At 47.1% G+C, this 14,875-nt stretch overlaps 1 protein-coding gene across 5 annotated transcripts in view; it reads left to right on the plus strand.

Annotated features, from left to right (window-relative positions):
- Positions 1–9,836: 9,836 nt before the first annotated feature.
- Positions 9,837–14,875, plus strand: part of LYPD6B (LY6/PLAUR domain containing 6B) — a 189,047-nt gene continuing 184,008 nt past the window's right edge. The window contains exon 1 of one of the 5 annotated variants that reach the window (XM_015110077.3): positions 9,837–9,966. The gene's annotated coding sequence lies outside the window, so the exon portion shown is untranslated. The remainder of the gene's footprint in view (positions 9,967–14,875) is intronic. The other 4 variants (XM_028830684.2, XM_028830685.2, XM_015110076.3 and 1 more) reach the window with 4 other exon arrangements.

Genomic DNA, 14,875 nt, shown 5'->3' on the forward strand with positions numbered 1-14,875 from the left:
CCTGCTTTGCTTCAAGAGCAGTTTGTTCTGGACTTCCAGGAGGCCCTCTTTGCCGTCGAGCAACTTTCAAACCTTCACCCTTCCCCATGCCCAGATCGCAAATGATTATCATACTGTAGCTGTTCAAGATTTACCTACAACAATATTTTATTCCTTCAGAATGTACATGAAATTAAGAGAAATTGACAAACTTGTTCTGGATGAAACGAAACAGCATCAGAATCTCGTAATGCTCAGAAAGCTACAATAAGCAGTCAATTATTTCCAGGGCACTATTCTGGCTGTGTGCCAGATACTGTTTTAAGTGCTTTACAGGTATTAATCCATCTAATCCTCCTAATAACCCCATGAGGAATGCACCATTATCTCTCCTTTACAGGTAAGGAAACAGGCGCAGAGAGGTTAAGTAGCTTGCCCAAAGGTCTCACAGCTGACAACAGGAGGCTCCAGGACTGAAACCCACACAGTCTGGTTCTAAGGTTCATGTTCTCAACAGGTAGTAATACTGCCTCTCTGAATAGTAATTGGGATATACATATATGTATGTGTGTGTGTGTGCCTCTCTCACTCACTCTGTCTCTATAGTGATAAGCAGCAGCCAACCTCAAAAACCCTTTTGTAAAGAATTTATACAAAGCTTTATGCCTTTGCAACTTTTCTGTTCTCTCCTTTCATTGGAATCTGAGACCTCATTGTTATTTGAATTACTTTAAGCAATCAAATGCATCTAGGAAAGAAACAATAATGCAGGAGGATGCCTCATAGCAAGGGTGCCTGATGACACTGAACTCTACAGGAAGGCTGCATTTCAGGAGTGCCCTTGTCAGAATCTTTGTCATACCTAACATACTTAGAAGAAGTGTAGCCATTACTCTGTCAGTTTTCAAATTGTGTGTCATAAGAATTTAACTTATCATCCATGTGGATTTATTTTTCTTTAAGGTACTAATTCTTTCTGTCTGCATTAAAACATGTATAACCTATATTCTTCTGCTTCTTCAGTAAAAAGCTCTCAGTACTCTCTTGCCCCACCTGAAACGGCTCTCAGGAAAGGGTTGAGGGGCACTGGATGGGTTTCCTGTCATTCCCAGGGATGTGTGAGGCCTCAGACGAGGCTGTCCCTTACCTCACCTCTGGCCCCATCATGATGACTAATAGGATCTCGTTTCAGAGCTCTAGGTTTTAGAAAAAAGAAACATGCCAATCATACCATACATGCATGTGCAAGTGCAACCACAGAAGGCTGAAAACAGTGGGGTTCCCTTACGAGCTCCTCCCTTTACCTGTGCTTCTCTTGTCTGAGGGTATTCTGATGGGCTACTGGGGAGCAAGGCTGGTGGCAGATGTATCTAGGTGACACGATGCTGACTCCGTCAGCCAGCGTCCACCTGGCTGCCTGCCTGCAGACGGCAACCTCCAGCCCAGTGTCCTTGCTGCCTCCAGCCCAGTGTCCTTGCTGCCCTGCAGCACCTTTCTGGGACCTACATGGAACAGCAAAATACCTCTGGAGTACTGGTTGGCAGGCGGTAGTACTGCTGAGTAACTCCACATGGAAAGAATGATGTATGCAGGAGCTGGATCCGACTCTCAACTTCCCATCCACCAGCTGGGGGGTTGTGGTCAGTGGTTTAACTATGCAGAGTCTCAGTGAGCTCATCTCCATACCTGAATTTAGCTCACGATGCTCCATTCTTCACAGTGCCTTTCGGGGATCAGAGGAGAAACTGTAGGAAGACATTTTACAACAGTGCTACTCAAAATAAGGGATTGTTATTGTCAAAAACTTCCTAGGAGAAAGTATGTTCATCTTGGACCCCAGCTATTGCCTTCTACCTGGCATCACCAATATTTAGAGTAGAAGAGGAGAGAATATGCGGAGACATTGGGAATTGTCTGATTCTACCCAGTGACATCAAATCTCTTTGTAGCTCTCCATGTAGGGTTCTTTCTTTTCCCACGGTCTTGGTCAGCCGGGGCTGCTATAACAAAATGCCATAGACTGGGAGGCGTATAAACAACACACAGCTAGTTTTCACAGTTCTGGAGACTGGAAGTCCAAGTTCAGGGTGCCAGCCAACACAGTCAAGTTCTGGTGAAGACTTCTTCCTGGTTGCAGATTCCTGACTTCTTGCTGTGTCCACACATGGTGGAAGGGAGGAGAAAGTTCTCTGGGGTCCCTTTTATAAGGGCACTGGACTCATTCATGACTAGTGACTACTAAACTCACCGTGATGACCTAATCACCCCAAAGGGCTCTACCAGCTAATATTGGATTAGGATTCCAGCATATTAATTTTGGGGAGACACAAACATCCAGTTCATTGTACCCACTTCACCCTCTTTCCTCTTGGGGGAAAACACACTCTTAGGGTATTTCATGAGTAGAGAATATGACCTACCCTCTGAAGTGTGGTGTAGGGAATAGGGTTTCAGGCTAGTTTCCACGCTTTATGCCTTGTGGCTTTTCACACCAGAGGGCTCAGGTAAGTGCCCTTCACTCAATGTCCTGGCGCTGGATCATGAATCAAGTCCATTCAGTTTCCCATACATGGAGGCAGAAGCCCAGTAATCACGGTTAATGCTGAGAGCCAAAATCCTGGCAGAATATTTGTAGGAGCTTAACAAGTTCCCCAAAGGGAGATTAGAGATGCTCAAGGAGTCACTTAGCCAAACCAGCACACAAAAGCACACTCGGCTTCTGCCAGCATCTGGAAACAAGGTGTCTGCTTCCCTTCCATAACCCAGGTATTGGAAAGTTCCTGTCCCAGCACACACAGCAGAGGCAGGAACCCACTGTTCAGTACAAGATGACTGTCCACATGCGGGCCTGCTGCTCCTAAACACCAGATGACTGTGATAAGGGCTTCTGCTTTAAATGCTTTGTCTCCAGACTGTCATAAACCCATGAGAACATCAGAATCCAAAGAGTTGAAGTCACGTGTCCAAGACTATTTTGTTAGTTTTGACTGCAGAGCTCAGGTTCCGTCTCTTACAGTCCTCTGCTTGTCCATCTCAGTGATACGGGTTGGAAGCTGCTATAGAATCCCGCCCCCAATCTTCCCTATGAGTTGTTGTCAACAAATAGTGCTTTCCAAATAGCTTTCCCTTTCCTATATTGAACAAATAAATTGGAAAGTTCTTAAAGAAATAAAGAGTATACCACCAGGACTTTGAAGAGAGGACTGTGAGGGACATTGGGTATCATCTGGTTCCACCCAGTGAGGTCAAATGACTTACCTTGCACCTTGCACACCGTCAGGAGAGAGCCCAAGCCCAGCGCACCACCCACCTCCTCACAGGGCTCACGCTGCTGGACCAAGCCTGAGCAGGCAAAGACCAAAGCTAGTCACAAGAATGGCACTAGCAATGCACCTTCCTGACTCCATTAGCCGAAGTATTGACATTAGTTGTGTGGAAATGTTTTGCTACAGTCATCTGTTGAGTGAGTATTGTGTGGCAGGAACTTCGGCAGTGTAGACTGGAGTTCCAGTAGCTCCAACCCTTTCTTTATCAACCAAGTGCCTCAAACAAGTTGTCTAACCTCTCTCAGTATCGCGCCCGGCTCACAGTGCATTCTGGAATGGCTAGTCCTTCATATGCATTCTGGAATCTCTTCCAAGGAATGAGTGAGGGTGGCACTGTTATTCACCCCAAATACAGATGAAAAAACTGAGGTGTGGAGATGTTAAGTGAGTGGCCCAACATCACAAATCAAGGTAGAGGTGGAGCTGGCTCCAGAGTCCACATTCTTAACCAAGAGGCTGAGCTCTCCTGGGGTCACATGGCTGCTGAGGAGTGCAGAGGGACTGGGTTCACATCCTGCCTCACTTCCTGAGCTGAGTTTACTCCCAAATCTAAGCTGCTTCGTATGGAAGCAGCTGAAATCTTCATGTGATGAACTGAAAAAGCCTTTTGTAAAAACGTTAGTGTTCATTCATTATTTCAATAAATATTTGAGCACCTATCTTATACCAAGGATTGTTTTCAGAGCTGGAGAGAGAAGTGAATAAGACAAGATAGAGTCTTCATTTCCTTAGAAGCAAATTATAAACAAACGAACAACACTTTCTAAAATGACTTAGTATATTCAAGTGCTATGAAAAGAATAAACCAGGGTGCTGTGATGGCAAGTAACTCCAGTCTAGTTTTGACTGGGTGGTCAGGGAAGGCCTTAGTGAGTGAGGGAGGCAGCCATGCAGAGACTGGGAGACAGTTGCAAACAGATGAACAGGAGCTGCAAAGTTCCTCAGGAAGGATTGTGCTTGGTGTTTTAGTGGTAATAGAACTCTGGTTTTACACAGATAATGTTCTCCACACTGGCATTTCTTTCCCTCATTTACCTATCAAAAGGACAATGAAGGCTGGGTACAGTGGCTCACACCTATAATCCCAGCACTTTGGGAGGCCAAGGCGGTAGGATCATGTGAGGTCAGGAGTTCGAGACCAGTCTGGCCAACATGGTGAAACTTCGTCTCTACTGAAAACACACAAAAACAATTAGTTGGGCATGGTGGCACACGCCTGTAATCCCAGCTACTTGGGAGGTTGAGGCAGGAGAATCGCTTGAACCCTAGAGGTGGAGGTTGCAGTGAGCTGAGATCGCACCATAGCATTCCAGCCTGGGCAACAGAGTGAGACTCTTTCTCAAAAAAAAAAAAAAAAATGAGTATGTTTGTGTTGCCTTCAGAAGTAAGAAGCAAACTGGAATAATCAACTTCTTCTTTCCTGGAAATACAACGCCAAAGGCATTTGCGCATTTTTGTGGCTAGCAATGTTGTGGGCAGACCCATATATTTGTAGCCCACGCTTCAGTGCCTGCTCTGAAACCCAGGTAAAAGAGGACAATTTCATCCTGGCTGATGTGTTTTAACCAGCCAGGCAAATTCACATGGATCCACAGGCCCCGAGAGTGTAAAAAATAATACTGAGGGATACATATGGAGAAGCTGATTTGCTGCCCAACCTCAGGGTCAAGCATAGGTCTGAGCGGGCCACCTGTATCTTTCTAGAGTCGTCTTGTCAGCGAAATGGAGCTGCTGCTACCTGCTACCTTGGAAAAGCTGCTTGCTGGCCTCGTACGTGAGAGGTATGCCCAACTCACTTCGGGGAGGTTATTTCAACTTTTTGCTACATCAGGACTCTGCTACTGGTGAACATCAAAAACCCAAAGAAACACACACATCCTTGCCTGCCCTTGGTAAGCCTGGAGAGAATTTCACTGGTCAATAAGAGATGATTCTGAATTTTGTCTGATTATTCTGGAGCTGACATTTTTGGGCGTCATATTTAACATGGTCATTTTTGAAGCATAACTTTGATAACCACTCTTGCCGAGGCAGCTGCCTGCCCTGTTCTTGCTTCAGATTCAGTTCCTGCTGAGATCTGCATGGAAAGAAGTATTTCCCACTGTGGGGCTCACACAACTAAATGGCACCACTGAAATCCCCTGTCAAGTCCCCTGGTTGGTGTCTAATTAGTGTGTGGCTTTAGGAAGCGGGACAACACGTTTACATTTTTGCAGGCTATTACCTGAATGTGATCGCTGAATAGCCTCTGCTGTTCAAATAGTAATGCTGCATACAATGAGAAATGTGTGTGTGTGTGTGTGTGTGTGTGTGTAGGAGGACACACCCCTGCTCACTAGCAGAAGTGACATATCTGCAATCCTGTGTCAAGAGGGGGATCTAGGCTTCCTTAAGATTTAAGCAGTGAACACAGAGGTGGCTGCATTGGTTTGTTTTGTTTTTTTTCTGGGGGGTGGGGGGCAGGAATGGAGTCTTGCTCTGTGGCCCAGGCTGGAGTGCAGTGGTGCGATCTCAATTCACTGCAACGTCTGCCTCCTGGGTTCAAGCGCTTCTCCTGCCTCAGTCTCCTGCGTAGCTGGGATTACAGGCACCTGCCACTATGCCCTGCTAATTTTTGTATTTTTAGTAGAGATGGGTTTTTGCCATGTTGCCCAGGCTGGTCTCAAACCCCTGACCTCAAGTGATCTGCCTGTCTCGGCCTCCCAAAGTGCTGGGGTTACAGGTGTGAGCCACTGTGCCTGGCCGGCCGTACTTCTTCTTGTCCTCCTACGAGAAGCCCGATTTTGTTTTCGGAGTGCTCCTTGTGTGAACTGGGGTTGTGGGAAGGAGTGACATTTCCCCTCCTTTGTTCAGGTGAGGTGAAGACTTGACTCAGAGGTGAGGGAGACCCTTGACTGACGTGGGGTGGGAACTGTTTCGAGCTGTCCTCATCTCTGGGCCTGCTTCCTGACCTGTGAAATGAGAAGGTTGGGTGGGATCAGTTTCCCAAGCTTGCCAGTAGTGAGTAGCCCCTGGAGCGCTCATTCAAAACCCGCTCTGCTCTCCCAAATGAGAATGTTTAGGAATGAACTCTGTCATGAGCAGACATCCAAGTGATCCTCCCCTTCAAGGATATTTGGAAATGGTGGTCTGAGCAGTCTCTAACAGATCTTCCAACTCCAAAACTCCTGTCTCGGCTATGTCTGGAATGCAGTGACTCCTAACTATTCCTGAGACCCAAATGGCTTTGCAAGTCTAACGACAGCTGTGGATGCTCTGTTTAGTAAAAATGTATACAGACACAGAATATCAAATTCAGTTGCAGGGTCTGTGGCTCTTGATTAAGAATTCCTACTCTAAGGTTAACCCTTGAAAGAGAATGTAAGCATTCACTTGAGCCAGGCATGAAGCAGCTGCTCACTAAAGGGCAGTTATTATGCTATTTCTGTCTCTCAGCTTTTCTATGAAATTCTAGCATTATTATCTCATTGTATAGATGAGGACACTGAGGCATAGTGAGATTAGCATGCATTGTTAGTTGTGGCTGAATTTAAACTCAGTCTGATTCCAGAGCCAGTGTGAACTTAAAATCTGGGCTACCTGATAAAGTGGTTATCAGTTTTGCCTACTTGAATTCATGGCACTTTCTGCTCCTAATATTTCTGGCCACTTCCCTATACTTCCTTATAGTAGTCATAATTAACTGAGCAGCTACTATGTGCCAGGAATGCTACACACATTGTCTCATTGAAAAAAGTCCTCAGAAAACGATATACAGTTTTTTTTGTTTTTTGTTTTTTTGAGACGGAATTTCACTGTTGTTGTCCAGGCTGGAGTGCAATGGCACAATCTCGGCTCACTGCAACTTCCGTCTCCTGGGTTCAAGCGATTCTCGTGCCTCAGCCTCCCGAGTAGCTGGGATTACAGGTGCCCATCACCATGCCTGGCTAGATATACATTATTAATGTACATGTTGAGTCCTAAGTAAAAACAGGAAAAATTAGGAAGGTAAATGTATCCTAAGACTCAGAAGTTTTTTGGATTGTTGTTTCTTTGGATAATTTATATTTCATTATACTATCAGAGAACTAGAGATAGAGCAGAAACTGAAGATTTTCTAGTTCAAATATCATTCTCCTAGAGACCAGTAGAGAATAGCAATAAATAGTTATTTGCAAGGATTAGTTAATTCATTCTAGAGTCTTACGAAGTCTATCAATGGTTTTGTCCCTATTTCCAGCATTTTAATGTTGATCAGATGTGGGCTGGCTCTCTTTGCACTGCTAGGCAGAGCTACTGTTCACTGAGCAGGTGCTTTGTGCTGGCACTGTGCTCGAGCACTTTACATGGATTATTTCACTTCAGATACCCCTTTTAAGGAAAAAACTTCAAGCAGAGATCTTGTCTGATTTCATGGCTGCACATTTTCCAAGTAGGAGAAATACACAATTGAGGAACACGCCCAACGCTGCTCAGCAAGCCCAGGAGGTGGGGAGGGAGAGATCACACGCAAGCAAGCACTGGGACAGAACCTGTACCCTCCTGATGATTCTTAGGCCTGTCTGGGTGGCATCACTTGGCAGACTGGCCCAGCCAAGATCACACGCACAGCAGGAGGATCCTCAATCACAGGGGATCACATGCTCTACTGACTGAAACCAACACATAAAAAGGTCTAGGCCCATTTCACGTGAGACCCAGAGGGGCTCCTTTGCTCAGCCCTACCTGCTGGTGCAAGTGGCTGTCCCAAAGCGCAGGCCCCACCACAGCCCCACCCTGGGACACCAGACTCCCTGCCTCCATAGAGGGAGTGGCAACAGGTAGGGCACACCTAGGTAGGGCATCCCATATAACTTTTTCTAGGTTGGCCTTGCCCAGTGTGACGTAGCCAGCCAGGCAACACCAGATCTGAAATACCCATCTGTGCAGAACCCACTGAAGGGGTTGGGTGTCTAGACCTTAAGAGTGTTAGGCTTGTTGTCAGTGGAGGGGTGGAGCAGGCTTCTTGGCCCTGACCTCACCTTAATAGAGATCCTCCCATTTTGGCCTCGGAGGTTTAATACATAGTCACAGAAGTGTACTGAAATAGTCATAAGAAGGAACGTTCTCCATATAACTTTAACGTTGTACAGTGCTTTCTGAGTGAAATGAATTTTTTCACGGAATGGATTTTTTTAACGAGTCTTGAAATTAACATGTGAGTAGCAGCATGATACATTACCTCGTGTGTGTGTGTGTGAAGGCCATTTATTAAATGGAACACCTAAAAATACCATTGTTTTTGTTTTTGCAGTTGTCAACGGCCTCAATAAATGCAAGCTGGCTCAGGTGATGCTTGACCTGAGAGGTCTGGAAAGACAGATTAGAAGTCTCAGCAAAGGACCAAACCCAGACCCCGCTTCTGCAGAAGTTCTGTACCCAGGTTTCCCCACTGCAGGCATAACCAGCAGCCCCTGAAAGGCCCCAGAGCAGCCCACTGTCTTCAGAAATGCAGGCCCAGGATCAGCTCTGCTACCAGCCGTGGGATCTTGAGTCAGTGGCCCATACTTTGAGCTGTGTTTCCACAGTGCAAGCCTGGCTGGACAGTGTTATTTCAGAGTTCTCCTGTCTGTGGCATCTTCAGAAGTTAAAGATTTGCTTGACCACTATAAGGTGCCCTGGGAGTGTAGACCTCCCACAACCCAGCTGCCTGGCTGGCAGTAGGTGGGCAGTAAGCAGTAGAGAGAGGACAGGTGGCCTGGAAGCTGACAGCTTGCCTCTGGATTCTCCCTAGTAAGCTTGGAATGACGCTGGAGCAGCTCTGGGCCGAGGGGACCAGCCTAAGGCTGGACGCAAAAGACTGGGCGCCACCTAGTCTGCTCATCAGGTATTAAGTGCCCTGAGTTTTCAAAGCTCCGGTAATTCAGTAGTGGACAAGTAAGGTTCCTGCCTCTCCTGGGGCTTCCCGTCCAGGGGTGGGGAGGACGTCACTATATGAAATTATCTTATTTATAGCTTAATGTCATTATTTAAAGGGGGGACATTAAATAATAATGTCATTATTTAAAGTCCCACCCTGACTTGTTGATGGTTAGGCTTCCTCCAGGATGCCTTACTTGCTGACACCATCACAGAAGCCAAGATTAGGCCTTGCCACTTGAGGGGTGGGCAAGGTGGGGACGGGGTTGGATGGAATGGTCAAAAAAGGTCTTTCAGAGTTTTTCCAATCCTGAACTAACTCACCTGCACCCTTGGCCCAATCATTTTCACTCCCGAGGGTCTGCAATCTTCGTTTCTACATTCTAGGAAGAAAGGGGTTGGACCCTCCCTCTTTAAGCTGGGTGGGGTCCGAATCCCGTGCTTCTTTCACTTCCTGAGCGGGGCTGGCTGGGTGGGAACAGGCTCCTCGCTGCCTCCCAAGCGCTGGCCACTACCACACGGCCGCCCGTCCGGGCCTCCCTTCAACCTCGTGGCAGAGCCCTGCGGTTTCCTAGCGGAGCCGGGCCCGGGACTGCTCCCTCGCGGGCGGGGCTCACCTGTCCCGGCCCGGCCCCCTCCCGCGCCCCAGGTGGCTCAGGGCGGGGAGGAGCCGCGCCCCGCCCCGCGCGGCCGCAGCCAACGCCGGCCCCAGGCGGGCTCGCTGGGAGCCGGTACCGGGAGCCGGGCGAGGGCGCCGAAAGGCCCGGCGGGCGCGGGCGGCGAGGTGAGCGGGGCCAGCGCAGCAGGCGGGGGCGGTGGTGGGTTCCGGACGGCTCACCCCGAGCCGGAGCGAGTGTGGGGCCGCGCGACTGCGGCGGGAGATGCGCTGCGCCCCTGCCGGGCGCGCCGGGGCAGCCGGGAGCTCGCGGGGCCGCGGCGCAGTGGCGGCGTCGGGGTCTCGTCGCTGCCTCGGGGCTAGCAGCTGCCAGCATCTGGACGGGGCGGGAGCAGAGGGCCGGGGCAAGGCTGGAGCGGTGTGGGTCTGTAATCGTCCAGAGCCTTGTGGGGCCAGAGACTTCGGCAGAGCCGAGAGGGGAGGAGAGACTGGGGGCCAAACTGCTGGAGAGAGCGCGGAGCTGGGGCTGGGGTTCAAGGCCGATCGTGGGGCCAAGAGCGAGCGAGCGAGCGAGCTCCAGTGTTTTCCTCTGCGCGCTTCACGCGGGGCCAGCGCGGGTGCTGCCGCTTCCCCTGCCCCGGCTCTTTACTTTTGTTGTTGAATAACCAACCTTACACATTGGTTAGTTACCTGGGGCTTCTCAAAAGCTGGGTCTGGAGGCTGCTGTGACTCCAGGGGGCTTGTGTTGTCAGGCTTCAGGTCTGTATGCCCTGCGGCGTTTGCGGGGAGCTGGTGGGTGGAGGGGTACTGTCCACCTCCCAAAGCCTGGGGATCAGGAGTGGGAAAGTGGGAAAAGTCTAGAATGCTATTTAAATTCCAGTAACTAGCTATATGACCTTGAGCAAGTTACTTAACTGCTCTGAGCCTCAGTTCCCTCAAAGTAAAATAGGTATTATTAATATTATAATCATGACAACAGCCTTAGGTTATATGATGTTCATGGAGTACATAGCATACTGCTTGATTTTTTCCCCTTTGTATTGATGTGGTGGTGTGTGTGTTGTGGGGTGGGGGCATTCTTTCCTTCCCTGACTTGTTCATGGTTAGGCTTCCTCCAGGATGCCTTACTTGAACTGACACTATCCCAGAGGTCAAGATTAGGGCTGCCAGTGCACAGGCCCTGCAGATGGAGGGGGTGTTGTCAGACTGCCCTCATCATTACCCGTCGTATTTGTCAGAATTGTTTTCTTTGGGTTGGGTTTTGGTCACTTGAAAATTGCCTTATACTATGTGGAAACTGATGGGGTCACATAAATGAAAAGGTCGAGGATTTTAGCTTAAAGCTATAGCTAGTTCCAGAGGCTCATATAAGGTTCCAGGGCTAGTTCTCTCTTGTGTATCTCTTAGCTGTTTTTCTCTCTGTGTTGACTGGTTCTTAGTATGGACTATAAATAGGACTTGCACCTTCAGGCTTATCTGCTCCTTCAGAGAGAGAGACAGAGACAGAGAGTGAGAGAGAGAATCCCATCTTCTCTATCCATATAGCAGCCTCTCTGTCTCTCTCTCTCTCTCTGTTTTTTTCTTTTGAGATGGAGTCTCACTTTGTCACCCAGGCTGGAGTGCAGTGGCATGATCTCGGCTCACTGCATGCAACCTCTACCTCCCAGGTCCAAGCGATTATCCTGCCTTAGCCTCCTAAGTAGCTGGAATTATAGGCGTGGGCCACCACGCTGGGCTAATTTTTGTATTTTTAGTAGAGATGGGGTTTCACCATGTTGGCCAGACTGGTCTCGAACTCCTGACCTCAAGTGATCTGCCCGTGTTGGCCTCCCAGAGTGCTGGGATTACAGGCATGAGCCACTGCACGGCCCCTTATAACAATCTTATTGACATACTGGACCAAAGCAGAGCCAAGCCATCTCAGCAGACAGGAAGAGGTTCCCACAACAGGAATGGGCACATGACCCACTGTGATTGATAGACTGGCCCACCTCAGCTGCAAGGGATGTCGGTAGGGGGCGCAATTCCCAATGAGAAGTCTGACAAAATAGGACATGCTCATTGTACTCTCTCTGTCTTTGCTCACCAGCATCTAAAGGTAGTCTGCAGTAGAATGTAGACACCCTGGGGGCCATATTCCGTCAGTCAAGTCTTTAATGCATGGAAGGCATCCTGTGTGTCCCTCCTTTCATTCATTTTTTATTCATTCATTCGACATTTAATAAATGCTCAATATATGCCAGGGCCTCTGCCAAGGGCGAAAATGCGTGCTTTTGAGAAGCTCACAGTCTAGTTGGAAAGACAGATATGTAGATAACATCGTCGAGGACTCATCTGTCTGGGGACATAGTGAAGACTCCCCAAAGAAACTGTAGCTGAGCTTTGAATTGAAGATGAGAAGGACAGGTCTAGGAGAAAAAGTTGAGAGATTTTCTAGGCCATGTGGTAGGATTCTGGAGGGACACTTTTTGTTGTAACATTATTTAGGTTACTCTACTGTCTTGCTTAGAACATCTGAAGGTAGGTCGTTCAAAGTGGCCACAGCTCTTGGGTGGCTTCTAGAAAATTATCTTGGTTTTCCAGGGTGACTAGAGCTCCATCATGCCTTCACATGACAACATCCAAAGCAGAAACAAGAAGGTCAGGGATTGCTGCTTAGTCTTTCCGTAGATAACAAAGAACAAATTTTCCCCGAAGTACCCTGTGTCACTGGCCAAAGTGGTCTCATGCTTACCCTGAAACCAGTCATTGGCAAAGGAGAAGAGGGGCCTATGATTGCTTTGCCCAAGCTATTTTCTGGAGCTGTAGGAGGGGCTCACCTACTCTGAGCATCCATGCCCCATGTCTGAACACAATCAGAATTCTGTTAGCAAGGAGGACAGTGAGACTGCCTGTTGGGCTGTTTATGTGGGCAACCAACTGTGTCTCTCAGAGGCGGGGACAGGTGATGCAAGGTCTGGCATAGATGGGTAATCAGAAGTCCAATACCATGGGAGACGCCTAGGGTGTGGCTGAGGGGAGGAAAGGAGCTGAGGTTGGAAAAGTAAGTAAAGACAGGACTACCCTGTATTAGATTCTGTGGATGTTACTAAGAAGCATAGTAAATCTTGGTCCTATTCCTCTACGAGCTTACACTTGAAACCTGGAAAAGCTTTTCTGTGTTTTCCATACTCCCAATAGTAATAGCATCAGTGGCTCACTTTATGGTGGTAATTCTCAAGGGGTGGATTGGGGTGGAGGAGTTTCAGAGGAGTTTCAAACTCTTTGTAGTTTGAAAAGCCTCACAGATGATTTTTCTGGGCTACCCACTGCCTACCTTCCCTGGTAACTCCCCATCCCTCTGTTGAGAACACTTACTTGCTCTAAATCATGTCTTTGTTTCAGTGTTGCTGTCTTCAAACTAACAGGCTGGGACTTGGTGAAGATGCAATTACTGGTAGATCCTGGACTAGAAAACAATTCTCCTGATGCTAAGTCCAATGAGTGATAGCTTTGATAGTTGCATTTAGTAGGAAACCAGCCTCTACCATGAACTGCTTTGAAATCATTTATCCTATTTTCATCTGAAACATGAAGTGGGTGCTGCACTTTGTTTCTGTTTTATATGGTAGACATTGGTGGACATTGGTGCTGGACTTTTGGAATTAGATTGGGCAACCAGGAATGCCGCTTTTCATCCTCAATATCTAGTTAGCAAAGAAATTGGCAAAAAGACATGGTCAGTAATCCTGGAAGAAAGCAGAAGTGGAGGGCAGCATATTTTCCTATTTTCAGCAACAATACTGCCATGGGCTGGCCAGGATCACTGGAAGAATGTGAGGGAATGAGGTAGAGAGAAATGCCTTGGGCAGTCATTCATTTCACAAATATTTATTGAGCATCTACTGTGTGCCAGACACTGTTCTAGGTGCTGGGGATTGGCGCTTACAGTCTACTGGAAGGAGACATTTATTTATGTTTTGTCTAATAAGTCAGGCAGTGAGAAGTACTGTAATAAAAAATAAAATAGATCCAGACAAGAGTGCAGTCATTAGAAACAAACTGGATATAGTGCTGGAAATCATGGCTTATTCTCTCTTGTTTCCAGCAGAGCAGTATGGTCTAAGCAGGTAGGGTTTTGGGCAAAAAGGACAGGTGTTCACTTGGAAAAAGAGAGTTACATATTAAATAACTCAATTTTATAGGATTTCTTTCATGCAGAATTTCTTTGGTTGTTTGTTACACCTCACAATGTTCCTAAATATGATTTATAATGACTTTCAAAAACATGGTACCAGGTCATGAGAAATAAATGAAGAAATATGAGCAAAGGGAAAATAAGGGTCATTTCTTTCATCATTATGTTCCAGAATTGTTTAGTTTTGGTAGCAGGGAAAGGAGAAAATATGGTGATTACAAATGTGGTGATTCATGCTAAGGGTTCGTTATTTATTTATTTTTATTATTTATTTATTTATTTATTTTGAGGCAGAGTCTCACTCTGTCACCCAGGCTGGAGTGCAGTGGCACGATCTTGGCTCACTGGGAGCTCCACGTCCCGGGTTCACGCCATTCTGCCTCAGCCTCCAAAGTAGGTGGGATTACAGGCACCCGCCACCACGCCCAGCTAATTTTTTGTATTTTTGGTAGAGACGGGGTTTCACCGTATTAACTAGGATATTCTCGATGTCCTGATCTCATGATCCGCCCGCCTAGGCCTCCTCCAGGGGATTTTGAATTTATCTTCTGAATTCAAAGAAAACTAACTTTTTTGGGGGTCAGTATAAAGTACACCAAAAGTTAACAGATCAAAAATCCAATTCCAAAGTTAAATAATGTGCTACAGATACAAATTGATGAGAGGTTATGTTTGGACCCATTACTGCCTGGAAAAAACAGAAATGCAAATAAAATTTTAAAGTGTTGAAGTGTTATGTAGAGGTAATTTTAACTACCTGTTTTTATTGAGTTTTCTTGTTGTTCAGTATAATAATCTGGGTATAAGTCTTGTGTCACAAATGTAGTTTGTAGATTACTTCTCCCAACAACTGCCTTGTCATTTTTATTCCCTTAACAGTGTCTTCTGGGTTAATTTTGA

The sequence above is a fragment of the Macaca mulatta genome, chromosome 12, assembly GCF_049350105.2.
Source record: "Macaca mulatta isolate MMU2019108-1 chromosome 12, T2T-MMU8v2.0, whole genome shotgun sequence".
Lineage (NCBI taxonomy): Eukaryota > Metazoa > Chordata > Mammalia > Primates > Cercopithecidae > Macaca > Macaca mulatta.